This window comes from Phoca vitulina, unplaced genomic scaffold (assembly GCF_004348235.1).
Source record: "Phoca vitulina isolate PV1807 unplaced genomic scaffold, GSC_HSeal_1.0 scaffold73, whole genome shotgun sequence".
Lineage (NCBI taxonomy): Eukaryota > Metazoa > Chordata > Mammalia > Carnivora > Phocidae > Phoca > Phoca vitulina.
In genome coordinates this window covers 4,376,851-4,390,816 of record NW_022589776.1, presented here as the reverse complement: position 1 = coordinate 4,390,816, position 13,966 = coordinate 4,376,851, and the positions used below count along the sequence as shown (strand labels likewise).

Genomic DNA, 13,966 nt, shown 5'->3' with positions numbered 1-13,966 from the left:
TGATTCATCAGTCTTATATGACACCCAGTGCTCATTACATCATGTGCCCTCCTTAATGTCCATCACCCAGTTACCCCATTCCCCCACCCCCATCCCCTCCAGCAACTCTCAGTTTGTTTCCTATTATTAAGAGTCTCTTATGGTTCATCTCCTTCTCCGATTTCGTCTTGTTTTATTTTTCCTGGGTTTGTTTCTTTTAGTAATCAGCCTCATGTTGTATGTATTGTTCTTCGATGTGCTTGTTGGCGATGTTCTCAGCCTAACACACTCTTTTTATCCATTATATATTCCACAGAATTAGTGTCACTATTTGGGTCACTTCATTCTGCTATCATAATTATGCCCACTTTTGTACACAAATTTTAGCACAGGGGTTGGAATTTGAGGGGAAGAGTGTCAGTTTGAGTCCTTGTTGATTTGAGATGAAGGCATGTTGACTTGACATTGAGCAGATGGCAGGCAGTGCATGCTGACTCAGGCAGGAGGGCGGCTAGACTGTGGATTTGGAACCCACAGGCTGATGGCATTGTGTGTGATGGGGATGTGGCTGGTTTTGCTCCTGGTCATGAATTCCTTTATCTTTTGTTTTTCTGGGAAACTCTATCTCTCCTTCTATCCTGAATGAAACCCTTGCTGGATAAAGTATTTCTGGCCGCAGGTTTTTTCCTTTTAGCACTTTGAATATATCATGCCGCTCTCTGCTAAAAAATCCACTGATAGACTTATGGGGTTTCCCTTGTATGTAACTGATTTCCTTTCTCTTGCTGCTTTCAAAATTCTCTCTCTCGACTATGGACTCTGAGAAACAAACTGAGGGTTCTAGAGGGGAGGGGGGTGGGGGGATGGGTTAGCCTGGTGATGGGTATTAAAGAGGGTACGTACTGAATGGAGCACTGGGTGTTATATGCAAACAATGAATCATGGAACGCTACATCAAAAACTAATGATGTAATGTATGGTGATTAACATAACATAATAAAAAAAATTCTCTCTCTCTTTATCACTACTTTTGGCCATCTTATTTATTTTGTAAAAATATGGAATGTTTCACGAATTTGTGTGTCATCTTTGCACAGGGGCCATGCTCATCTTCTCTATATCGTTCCAATTTTAGTATATGTGCTGCTGAAGCAAGCACTAGTTTTGCTTTTTATATTTAAATCTCTGATCTATGTTAATTTTTTTACAAGGTATAAGATTCATATTGAAATTCATTTTCTTTTGTCTATGGATGTCCAATTGCTATAACACCATTTGCTGAAAATACTTATGGTATTAATGTCTATAATATATATAAAAATATTATTCCTCTCATTTCTCATAGTGGTTATATATTCTTTCTTATTTTCATTTCTTGATCAATTTTTCTAAGGGTTTATCAGTTCTTTGCCCCTCCCCCCCAAATTTAACTCTGTTAATTTATGTTTATTTTCTCTTTTATTTCTTCTCTTGTTTTTATTAATTCCTTCTGTCATCATTTTTTAAATGTAATATGTTATTCTTTGCTGGTTTCTTGAGATGGATACCTAGCTCAGACATTTCCTTTTCTAATGTACAAAACTATAGATCTCACTCTACTTACAGCTTCTTGTATATGCCATAAATTTTGATAGGCCCTATTGTCATAATCATTTCATTTAAAATATGTTCCTATTTTCACTGCAGTTTATTCCTTGAGCCATGAGGTAATTAGAAGTGTATCACATAGTTTCCAAATATTTGGGGATTTCCTAGTTTTTTGTTGTTTTTGTTATTATTGATTTCTACCTTATTTCCAGTGATATGAGAGAGCAAAGACTTTGTGATTGCAACCCTTTGTAATTTACTTTTTGGCCCAGAATTCTCAGTTAATTTTCCATGTACATGAGAACAATGTATATTCTTCGTTGTTCAAGTATACTATATTAATTTTGTTAATTAAGTCATATATTAATTATTTTTCAAATATTCTAGATCTCTACTAGATATTCAGTTATTATTTTCTGAGAAAATTGTTTTTAAAATAAAAACTATGATTGTGGATTTTTCTGTCTTCTTTTTATTTTTATCAAATTTTGCTTTACATATTTTAGGGCATGTTATTGGGTGCATAAAATTTATCATGGTTACATTTTCCAATTCAATTTACTTTTTATCATAAAATATTCCTATTTATCTCTGGCAATATGTACCACCTTAAAGTTTACTTTATCTGATATAAGAAAGCTACACCGACTTTCTTTGGACTAGTATTTTCATTATGTGATGTATATATATATCTTCTGATACTTTTTTTAAAATTTAATTTAATTTTATTATGTTATGTTCGTCACCATACAGTACATCATTAGTTTTTGATGTAGTGTTCCATGATTCACCATTTACATATAACACCCAGTGGTCCATACAATACATGCCCTCCTTAATACCCATCACCGGGCTAACCCATCCCCCCACTCCCCTCCCCTCTAAAACCCTCAGTTTGTTTCTCAGAGTCCATAGTCTCTCATGGTTCATCTCCCCCTCTGATTCCCCACCTTCATTTTTCCCTTCCTTCTCCTAATATCCTCCATGCCATTCCTTATGTTCCACAAATAAATGAAACCATACAATAATTGACTTTCTCTGCTTGACTTATTTCACTTAGCATAATCTCCTCCAGTCCCATCCATGTTGATGTAAAAGTTGGGTATTCATCCTTTCTGATGGCTGATTAATATTCCATATATATATGGACCACATCTTCTTTATCCATTCATCTGTTGAAGGGCATCTCAGCTCTTCCCACAGTTTGGCTATTGCCTACATAGCTGCTATGAACATTGGGGTGCATATGGCCCTTCTTTTCACTACATCTGTATCTTTGGGGTAAATACCCAGTAGTGCAATTGCTGGGTCATAAGGTAGCTCTATTTTTAACTTTTTGAGGAACCTCCACACTGTTTTCCAAAGTGGCTGTACCAACTTACATTCCCACCAACAGTGTAAGAGGGTTCCCCTTTCTCCACAACCTCTCCAACATTTGTTGTTTCTTTCCCTGTCCATTTTTGCCATTCTAACTGGTGTAAGGTGGTATCTCAATGTGGTTTCGATTTGAATTTCCCTGATGGCTAATGATGATGAATATTTTTTCATGTGTCTGTTAGCCATTTGTATGTCTCCTTTTGAGAAGTGTCTGTTCATGTCTTCTGACCATTTTTTGAGTTGATTATTTGTTTTTTATGGTGTTGAGTTTGAGAAGTTCTCTATAGATCTTGGATACCAATCCTTTGTCTGTAGTGTCATTTACAAATATCTTCTCCCATTCTGTGGGTTGCCTCTTTGTTTTGTTGACTGTTTCCTTTGCTGTGCAGAAGCTTTTTATCTTGATGAAGTCCCAAAAGTTCATTTTTGCTTTTGTTTCACTAGCTTTTGGAGATGTATCTTGAAAGAAGTTGCTGTGGGCGATGTCAAAGAGGTTACTGCCTATGTTCTCCTCTAGGATTCTGATGGATTCCTGTCTCACATTGAGGTGTTTCATCCACTTTGAGTTTATCTTTGTGAATGGTGTGAGAGAATGGTCGAGTTTCATTCTTCTGCATGTGGCTGTCCAATTTTCCCAGCACCATTTATTGAAGAGACTGTCTTTTTTCCATATTTTTCCCTGCTTTGTCAAAGATTATTTGACCATAGAGTTGAGGGTCCATATCTAGGCTCTCTATTCTGTTCCATTGGTTTCTATGTCTGTTTTTGTGCCAGTACCATGCTGTCTTAGTGATCATGGCTTTGTAATACAGCTTGAAATCGGGCAATGTGATGCCCCCAGCTTTGTTTTTCTTTTTCAACATTTCCCGGGCGATTTGGGGTCTTTTCTGATTCCATACAAATTTTAGGATTGTTTGTTCCAGCACTTTGAAAAATGTCATTGGGATTTTGATCCGGATGGCGCTGAAGGTATAGATTGCTCTGGGCAGCATAGACATTTTAACAATGTTTATTCTTCCGATCCATGAGCATGGAATGTTTTTCCATCTTTTTGTGTCTTCTTCAATTTCTTTCATGAGTGTTCTGTAGTTCCTAGAGTATAGATCCTTTACCTCTTTGGTTAGGTTTATTCTGAGGTATCTTATGGTTTTTGGTGCTATTGTAAATGGAATCGTTTCTCTAATTTCTCTTTCTACAGTTGCATTGTTAGTGTATAAGAAAGCAACTGATTCCTGTGCATTGATTTTGTATCCTGCCACATTACTGAATTGCTGGATGAGTTCTAGTAATTTGGGGGTGGAGTCTTTTGGGTTTTCCACATAAAGTATCATGTCGTCTGTGAAAAGAGAGAGTTTAACTTCTTCTTTGCCAATTTGAATACCTTTTATTTCTTTTTGTTGTCTGATTGCTGTTGCTAGGACTTCTAGTACTATGTTGAACAATAGTGGCGAGAGTGGGCATCCTCGACATGTTCCTGATCTTAAGGGAAAGGCTCTCAGCTTTTCCCCATTGTGGATGATATTCGCTGTGGGTTTTTCATAGATGGATTTTATGAACTTGAGGAATATTCCCTCTATCCCTATACTCTGAAGAGTTTTAATCAGGAAAGGATGTTGTATTTTGTTGAATGCTTTTTCTGCATCAATTGAGAGGACCATATGGTTCTTCTTCCTCCTCTTATTAATGTGTTCTATCACATTGATTGATTTGCAAATGTTGAACCACCCTTGCATCCTGGGGATAAATCCCACTTGGTCGTGGTGGATGATCCTTTTAATGTATTGTTGGATCCTATTAGCTAGGATTTTGTTGAGGATTTTGGAATCCATATTCATCAGGGATATCGGTCTGAAATTCTCCTTTTTGATGGGGTCTTTGCCTGGTTTGGGGATTAAAGTAATGCTGGCCTCATAGGATGAGTTTGGGAGTTTTCCTTCTGTTTCTATTTTTTGAAACAACTTCAGTAGAATAGGTATTATTTCTTCTTTGAATGTTTGGTAGAATTCCCCAGGGAATCCATCAGGCCCTGGACTCTTGTTTTTTGGGAGGTTTTTGATCACTGCTTCAATCTCGTTACTGGTTATTGGCCTCTTCAGGTTGTCAATTTCTTCCTGTTTCAGTCTTGGCAGCTGATAGGTTTCCAGGAAGGCCTCCATTTCATCCAGATTGCTCAGTTTATTGGCATATAGTTGTTGATAATAATTTCTAATAATTGTTTCTATTTCTTTGGTGTTAGTCGTGATCTCTCCCCTTTCATTCATCATTTTATTAATTTGGGTCCTTTCTCTTTTCTTTTGGATAAGTCTGGCCAGTGGTTTATCGATCTTATTAATTCTTTCAAAGAACCAACTTCTAGTTTCGTTGATCTGGTCTACTCTGTTTCTGGTTTCTAATTCATTGATTTCTGCTCTAATTTTAATTATTTCTCTTCTAAAGTGTGGCTTAGGCATCGTTTGTTGCTTTTTCTCTAGTTCTTTAAGGTGTAGAGTTAGCTGGTGAATTCGGGATTTTTCTATTTTTTTGAGTGAGGCTTGGATGGCTATGTATTTCCCCCTTAGCACCGCCTTTGCAGTATCCCATAGGTTTTGGACCGATGTGTTTTCGTTCTCATTGATTTCCATGAATTGTTTAAGTTCTTCTTTGATTTCCTAGTTGACCCAAACATTCTTGAGCAGAGTGGTCTTTAGCTTCCAAGTGTTTGGATTTCTGCCAAATTTTTTCTTGTGATTGAGTTCCAGTTTTAAAGCATTGTGGTCTGAGAATATGCAGGGAATAATCTCAATCTTTTGGTATTGGTTGAGACCTGATTTGTGACCTGGTATGTGGTCTATTCTGGAGAAAGTTCCATGCATGCTCGAGAAGATGAGTATTCTGTTGTTTTAGGGTGGAATGTTCTGTAAATATCTCTGAGGTCCATCTGGCCCAATGTATCATTCAAAGCTCTTGTTTCCTTGTTGATTTTCTGCTTAGGTGATCTGTCCATTGCTGAGAGTGGAGTATTGAGGTCTCCTACAATTAACGTATTGTTATCAATATGACTATTTTGGTTAACAGTTGGCTTATGTAGATGGCTGCTCCCATGTTGGGGGCATAGATATTTACAATTGTTAGATCTTCTTGTTGGATAGGCCCTTTAAGAATGATATAGTGTCCTTCTGTGTCTCTAATTACAGACTTTAGTTTAAAATCTAATTTGTCTGATAGAAGAATTGCTACCCCAGCTTTCTTTTGAGGTCCGCTGGCATGAAAGATGGATCTCCACCCCTTCACTTTCAGTCTGGATGTATCTTTAGGTTCAAAATGAGTCTCTTGTAGGCAGCATATGGATGGGTCCTGTTTTTTATCCAATCTGTAACCCTGTGCCATTTTATGGGAGCATTTAGGCCACTCACGTTGAGAGTGATTATTGAAAGATAGGAATTAATTGTCATCATGTTGCCTGTGAAGACGTTGTTTTATAGATTGCCCCTGTAAATTTCTTTTGTATATCACTCTTGGGGTCTTCCTTCTTTTATAGAACCCCCCTTAATATTTCTTGCAGGGCCGGCTTAGTGGTCACATATTCTTTCAGTTTCTGCCAGTCGTGGAAGCTCTGCATCTCTCCATCCATTCTAAATGACAGCCTTGCTGGATAAAGTATTCTTGGCTGCATGTTCTTCTCATTTAGTACCCTGAATATGTCTTGCCAGGCCTTTGTGGATAGGTCTGATGTTATTCTGATGTTCCTCCCTCTGTACGTAAGGAATCTCTTCCCCCTAACTGCCCTTAAGATGGTTTCCTTGGTTCTAAGATTTGCAAGTTTTACTATCACATGCCGGGGTGTTGGCCTGTTTTCCTTGATCTTGGGAGGGGTCCTCTCTGCCTCTAGGATGCGAATGTTTGTTTCATTCCCCAGATTAGGGAAGTTCTCAGCTACAATTTGCTCAAATACATCTTCTAGTCCTCTTTCTCTCTCCACTCCCTCCGGGATTCCAATAATTCTGACATTGGAACTTGGCTTCATGGTGTCACTTATTTCTCTGATTCTATTTTCATGGATTCTGAGTTGTTTTTCCCTGGCCTCCTCTTTTCCCTTTTTATCTATTATATTGTCTTCCAGGTCACTTATTCGTTCTTCTGCCTCACTTACCCTAGCTGTTAGATTATCTAGATTAGATTGGATCTCACTGATAGCATTTTTAAGTTCTGCCAATTCAGCTTTCATTTCTGCCCTTAGAGACTCTATGTTGCCATTAATTGATTTCTCCATTCTAGCCATTGTCTTCACAAGTGCTAGCCTGAATTCCATCTCTGACATCTTGGTTATATCTGCATCCATTTGTAAATCTGCAGCATAAGTCATAATCTCTGAGTCTTTTCTATTTTGGGGTTCCTCCTCCTAGTCATTCTGTTGATGGGTGTTTGAGGGAATGTATAGAGTCCAAATTATTGACCAGAGCCCAAGCAAGATGCACCTGTTTTCTTGGGACCTTAGGGTTGCTGGCCTCTTGTTTTCCTAGCCTGTCTTCTGGGGGAGGGGCCTGCCGCGCTGTTACTCAGGCAACCCTGTTTGGGCGGAGTTGCCCTGCCCCCCTGTGGCGGGGGATGGGCTCAGTGGGAATCAGTTTTTGGGACTTTTGTTCTCTGGCAGCTTTCCCTGGTGGCTTTCCATGTCTCTTCTGCGAGTCAGAGCAGAAGAGACCATTTCCAACCCCCTGCCTCAGAGCAGAGAGACCGCAGTCTGTTCTTCAGTGAGCTCTCCAGGCCACACTGTCTCCGTTTCTGTCTGTGCTGCTATGCACTGCAGCATCCTGGGTTGTGCACCCCTCCGCAGCACCCCCAGTCCTGCCTCCAGGTCGGTGCACGTCTCTGCCCTTTGTGCTTCTAAAACCACCAGCCGCTCCTAGTTCGCCCTCCTGACCCCGCCGCTCCGGGTTTCCGCCCTGGGGGCTGCCCTAAAGTCCTTTCCCCACTGCTACTGGTCTGCAAGTCTGTGCCCCGTCCCCAGTGCGTGAGGGTGTTGCTCACCAGCGGTGTAGGATCACCACGGCCAGGCACCCTCCCACTGCCGTTTATCCTCTGATATCTGCCCACGGAATCAGAGCTCCCTGCTTCATACCTCAAAACCAACTGCCTGCGATATTCTGCTTGTAGAGGTCCAGATCTTCTTACATCTCAGGCTGGTTTCATGGGTGCTCAGAGTGGTCTGGTATATATCCAGCTCAATTCCGGGGACCAGTTGAAATAGGGTCCCTTACTCCTCTGCCATCTTTCCTTCCTCTCCAACAAATATCATTTTTTAAATGCAAAAAGAAAATAATTGTCAACTTAGAATACTATACTCAGCAAAAATATCTTTAAAAATAAAGAAAAATTAAAAATTTTTTCAGACAGATAAAAACCGAAATAATTTAACATCAGCAGTAAAATCATACCTAAGGAAGTTATGCAAGCAGAAAGAAAATGACTCCAGATGGGAAGTAGAGACATGCAAAAAGAAATGAATGATACTAGAAAGGATAAAAATATTAAAAGTAATAATAATAATGTCTTTTTGGTTTAAAATATATGTAGAATTAAAATATGACAACAATTGTACAAAAGACAGAAAAGAAAGTAAATGAAGTTAAAGAATTTAAGGTCCTTTCCTATATCTAGAAGAAGTGCTGATTATAGTAATTTTAGACAGTAATAAGTCAAAAATGCATGTTGTAATCTTTAGGGTGATCATTAAATGATAAATGATCTTTTGTAAGCTAACAGAGCAGGAAATGAAATGATCCAGTGAAGGCAACAAAGGGAAAGAAAATAGGAATAAATAACAGAACAAATGGAAATAAAAAATAAGATACTGATTATGACCTAACATATTAGTAATTACATTAAATGCAAATGGACTAAACATACCACTTTAAAGCCAAAAATTGTCAGACCGAAAACAAAACCCAACCATGGTGCTTGTAAGAGACACATCTTAAATATGAGAACAAAAAAGACTGAAAGTATAAGAATCAGAAGATGTTAACAATGCAACTGTAGAAAGAGAAGCTAGAGAAATGATTCCATTTACAATAACACCAAAAACCATAAGATACCTCAGAATAAACCTAACCAAAGAGGTAAAGGATCTATACTCTAGGAACTACAGAACACTCATGAAAGAAATTGAAGAAGACACAAAAAGATGGAAAAACATTCCATGCTCATGGATCGGAAGAATAAACATTGTTAAAATGTCTATGCTGCCCAGAGCAATCTATACCTTCAGCGCCATCCGGATCAAAATCCCAATGACATTTTTCAAAGTGCTGGAACAAACAATCCTAAAATTTGTATGGAATCAGAAAAGACCCCAAATCGCCCGGGAAATGTTGAAAAAGAAAAACAAAGCTGGGGGCATCACATTGCCCGATTTCAAGCTGTATTACAAAGCCATGATCACTAAGACAGCATGGTACTGGCACAAAAACAGACATAGAAACCAATGGAACAGAATAGAGAGCCTAGATATGGACCCTCAACTCTATGGTCAAATAATCTTTGACAAAGCAGGGAAAAATATGGAAAAAAGACAGTCTCTTCAATAAATGGTGCTGGGAAAATTGGACAGCCACATGCAGAAGAATGAAACTCGACCATTCTCTCACACCATTCACAAAGATAAACTCAAAGTGGATGAAACACCTCAATGTGAGACAGGAATCCATCAGAATCCTAGAGGAGAACATAGGCAGTAACCTCTTTGACATCGCCCACAGCAACTTCTTTCAAGATACATCTCCAAAAGCTAGTGAAACAAAAGCAAAAATGAACTTTTGGGACTTCATCAAGATAAAAAGCTTCTGCACAGCAAAGGAAACAGTCAACAAAACAAAGAGGCAACCCACAGAATGGGAGAAGATATTTGTAAATGACACTACAGACAAAGGATTGGTATCCAAGATCTATAGAGAACTTCTCAAACTCAACACCATAAAAAACAAATAATCAACTCAAAAAATGGTCAGAAGACATGAACAGACACTTCTCAAAAGGAGACATACAAATGGCTAACAGACACATGAAAAAATATTCATCATCATTAGCCATCAGGGAAATTCAAATCGAAACCACATTGAGATACCACCTTACACCAGTTAGAATGGCAAAAATGGACAGGGAAAGAAACAACAAATGTTGGAGAGGTTGTGGAGAAAGGGGAACCCTCTAACACTGTTGGTGGAAATGCAAGTTGGTACAGCCACTTTGGAAAACAGTGTAGAGGTTCCTCAAAAATTTAAAAATAGAGCTACCCTATGACCCAGCAATTGCACTACTGAGTATTTACCCCAAAGACACAGATGTAGTGAAAAGAAGGGCCATATGCACCCCAATGTTCATAGCAGCTATGTAGGCAATAGCCAAACTGTGGAAAGAGCCGAGATGCCCTTCAACAGATGAATGGATAAAGAAGATGTGGTCCATATATATATGGAATATTACTCAGCCATCAGAAAGGATGAATACCCAACTTTTACATCAACATGGATGGGACTGGAGGAGATTATGCTAAGTGAAATAAGTCAAGCAGAGAGGTCAATTATCATATGGTTTCACTTATTTGTGGAACATAAGGAATAGCATGGAGGACATTAGGAGAAGAAAGGGAAAAATGGAGGGGGGGAATTGGAGGGAGAGATGAACCATGAGAGACTATGGACTCTGAGAAACAAACAGGGTTGTAGAGGGGAGGGGGGAGGGGGGATTGGTTAGCCCGGTGATGGGTATTAAGGAGGGCACATACTGCATGGAGCACTGGGTGTTATACGAAAACAATGGATCGTGGATCACCACATCAAAAACTAATGATATATTGTATGGTGACTAACATAACATAATAAAATTTTTAAAAATAAAAAATAAAAAATAATAAAAAATGGTATTTGTTGTCTTAAGACTTCCACAGTTTCTGTTGAAAAGTCCTCATATGAATCTCACTGTTTGCCCTTTTAAAGTAATGTACATTTTTTCTCTAGCTACTTTTAAGCATTTTTTTCTTTGTCTTTGGTTGTTAAGCACTTTTGCTATAATGGATCTAGTTGTGATTTTCTTTCTATTTTATCCTTCCTGGGGTTCGTAAAACATTTTGAATCTGTTGTTTCATATCTTCTGTCACTTTACAAGTCTCAGCCATTATCTCCTTGATATTTTTTCTGTCCCAATATCTTTCTCTTCTTCTAGAACTCTAATTTACATTAGAAAATTTTCATCAGGTCTCAAGTGTCTGAAGTTATTTTCTATATTTTTCCAACACTTTTTCTCTATGAGCTTCAATACAAATGTTTTCTATAATTTTCTAGTTCTTTAATTCCCTCCCCTGCTCATAAACTTATCTATTAATTTCCTAAATTCAGTCTGTATTTTTTGTTCTAAAATTTCCACTTAACTCATTATTACAAATTCCAGCTCTCAGAAGATATTCTGCATTTTTAATATATATTTTATAATGTAGTAATCATAATTATCTTAAAACCAATATCCTATAACTACAATATCTGGGTAATCTGTGAGTCTGTATTTATTAATGATTCCTTGCTTCTTTGTTTAGCTAAGTTTACCATCAGTTGGCCCTGTTTCTTGACATAACTGATAATTTTTTACTGATTGCTGGACATTGTGCATGATAACTTGTAGAGACAACTGTCTTCCTCCAGAGGAAGGTAGAAAATATTTGATTTTCTTTTGTTAGGCAGTTAAATGTAGGCAAATGACTTTCTTTCATACAGGGATTTAAGAGTGTTTCAGGCTGGATTTCACGCTTTGTGTAATCTGGACTATTTCTGTTTGCTGTCACACACAGGGTGTCTCAGGGCCCCTCCTCCTTCATAGGGCCTCAACTCCAATTTTTTCTTCCCTACATTATGAGACTCCTGAAACCATTGTTTGACTTTTTAATCTCTTAGAAGTTATTTTATACTTGTTTTCTTGGCTGCTGGCCCTGAGAATGCATGGGTTAGTAGTTAGCAAATATCTTAAAAGAAAATAATGAGCAGAATATCAGGCTTTTTTGGGGATTTCTATTTCTATGGGCGTCTTGGATGACTTGGATGGCCTGACCTTTAATTTTTGTCTCCCCAGTAGTGAGACTTCAGCAGACTCTAGGCTGCTCTCTGCTCTGTCTCTATTCCTTTCACTGAGAATTTGGCAATTTCCCTGAATGGAAAAAAAACAACTGAGTTATATATAGAGCTCACTTCAATGCATTTTTCTTCTCACTGGGATTGGGCCCTCAAATCCTTGTTGTTTTAGCTACTGTCTGATGTCTTCAAATAGTTTTTTTTTTTTCCTGGTATTTTATCCATTTTTATAGTTAAATGAATCTTATCAATGGCCCAGTTCCAATAAAGTTAGAAAACATTCAGTGGTCTGCTCTCAGCCCAGTGATTCTTATCAGGAGGCCAAGACTTGTCTTCATAATGGCCAGGCAGATAGATCATTTCTAAAGGTTTTCAAACAGATTCAGTTCCCAATGATAGACTTGCGACTCATGAAAACCATTGCTGGGTAAACCTTGCTGTCAGGACCCGCTGACATATACACCAAAAATGTTACCATTGGCAAATCAGGTATGCACTAATTTAGGGAAACTTTTCTACAGTGTTGTATGCTCCTCTGCTACCATTGTTTTTGATGAGGATAAGTCAAGACACTCAAACTCACTATTAATTAGATTATTGGAATATGACCTTCTAGCCTACCACAAAGGCTGGAATGACACATTTACTTTCATCTAGAAAGCACCAGTAACTTCACAAATTTCTGATTTCTCATGTACTCTGAGCTCAGAATACAAAATTTAGTGATAAAAGGACTGCAGAGCCCTAAAACTGTATCAGATACTGCAGAGCCAATGTAACCAAGCATGCTAAGCAAAGCATTCAGTTTGGATCACCACATGTTTAATTTTTTTATCGTCACCTCCTTTGCTTGATATATGTAGCCTTTCTAAATGTTGACCTCATTCATTCCAGAGATTTTCATATTCTGGTTTCCTCCTGAACACCAATAATATTTTTTCATCTATTGCTAACCTACTGCTCATCTTCCTTCTTCCCCAATCCATGATACTAGCTGTCCTTTGGAAACTTTCTCATATTTTCTTTAATTATCAATTCAACATGTTCTGGACTCCACTTCACAATGACCCCATTAAACATGGGTTTGACATATATAGCATTATGTGATCTTCCTTCAATTTATTTCTCTCTGCTTCATATTTGATTACTAAGAAGATTCACTTTGCATAATCTTTTTAAAATCATTTATAAAGTGATTTCCAGTCTCTATAATCACTTTCTTTCCAACATGAAGATTCCTCCCAATTATGGTAATTCAGTTTTAAAATAAATTTTGGTAGAATCCTACTCAAGATTCTTTGAAAGTACATTCAAATTATATTGAATAATTACTCTTTAGCCACATTAACTTACTTAATGACTTATTGACTGACCAGGAAGATTTCCTTTACAATAGCAATAACACATTATAAAAGGAATTATCTTTCTTAAGAATGTAGAGGTTCCACTCAGTATTAAGGTGTCACCCTTTTCCTAGGTAAGCAGGCAAGCCCCATCTGCCTAAACTTCCTAGGATTCCCTCAGGAGCCCAATCCTGGATCCATGGATCCTGAGGAGCCATGCATGAAGCCCACAGGTCTTCTGTCACATTGATTACCATAAACCAGGTTTCACAGTCTAGCCGTCTTCTTTGCTAATTTCCCCCTTGAGGCTCTCCAAGACATAAAATGGATCTTATTACACATCAGCAACTCAGCAACTTACTTACATCTAGATCATATATTTGTCTAGAACATCCTGAGTATTTGCCACCGTTTGCTCTAATACCTCCTTCTTGTCTATATTGAAACATTTTGACAGAATCTCCCAAAAGCCATTCTCAGCCCAAGGCAGCTAATTCATTGAGCAAATTTAATTTTTTTTCCTTTCTTTTTTCCTCAAACTCATTTCACATAATCATTTGGGGCCTGCTCAATTTTTCTACCATA

The 13,966-nt window shown here is 37.9% G+C and overlaps 1 protein-coding gene and 1 non-coding gene across 2 annotated transcripts in view; both read right to left on the bottom strand.

Moving 5' to 3' along the window:
- Positions 1–13,966, bottom strand: part of PAPPA2 (pappalysin 2) — a 283,912-nt gene that overhangs the window by 166,487 nt on the left and 103,459 nt on the right. The window lies entirely within an intron of this gene.
- On the bottom strand, positions 1,032–1,138 carry LOC116625161. Its single transcript, XR_004298018.1, has one exon. It is a non-coding gene; the product is annotated as a U6 spliceosomal RNA (small nuclear RNA).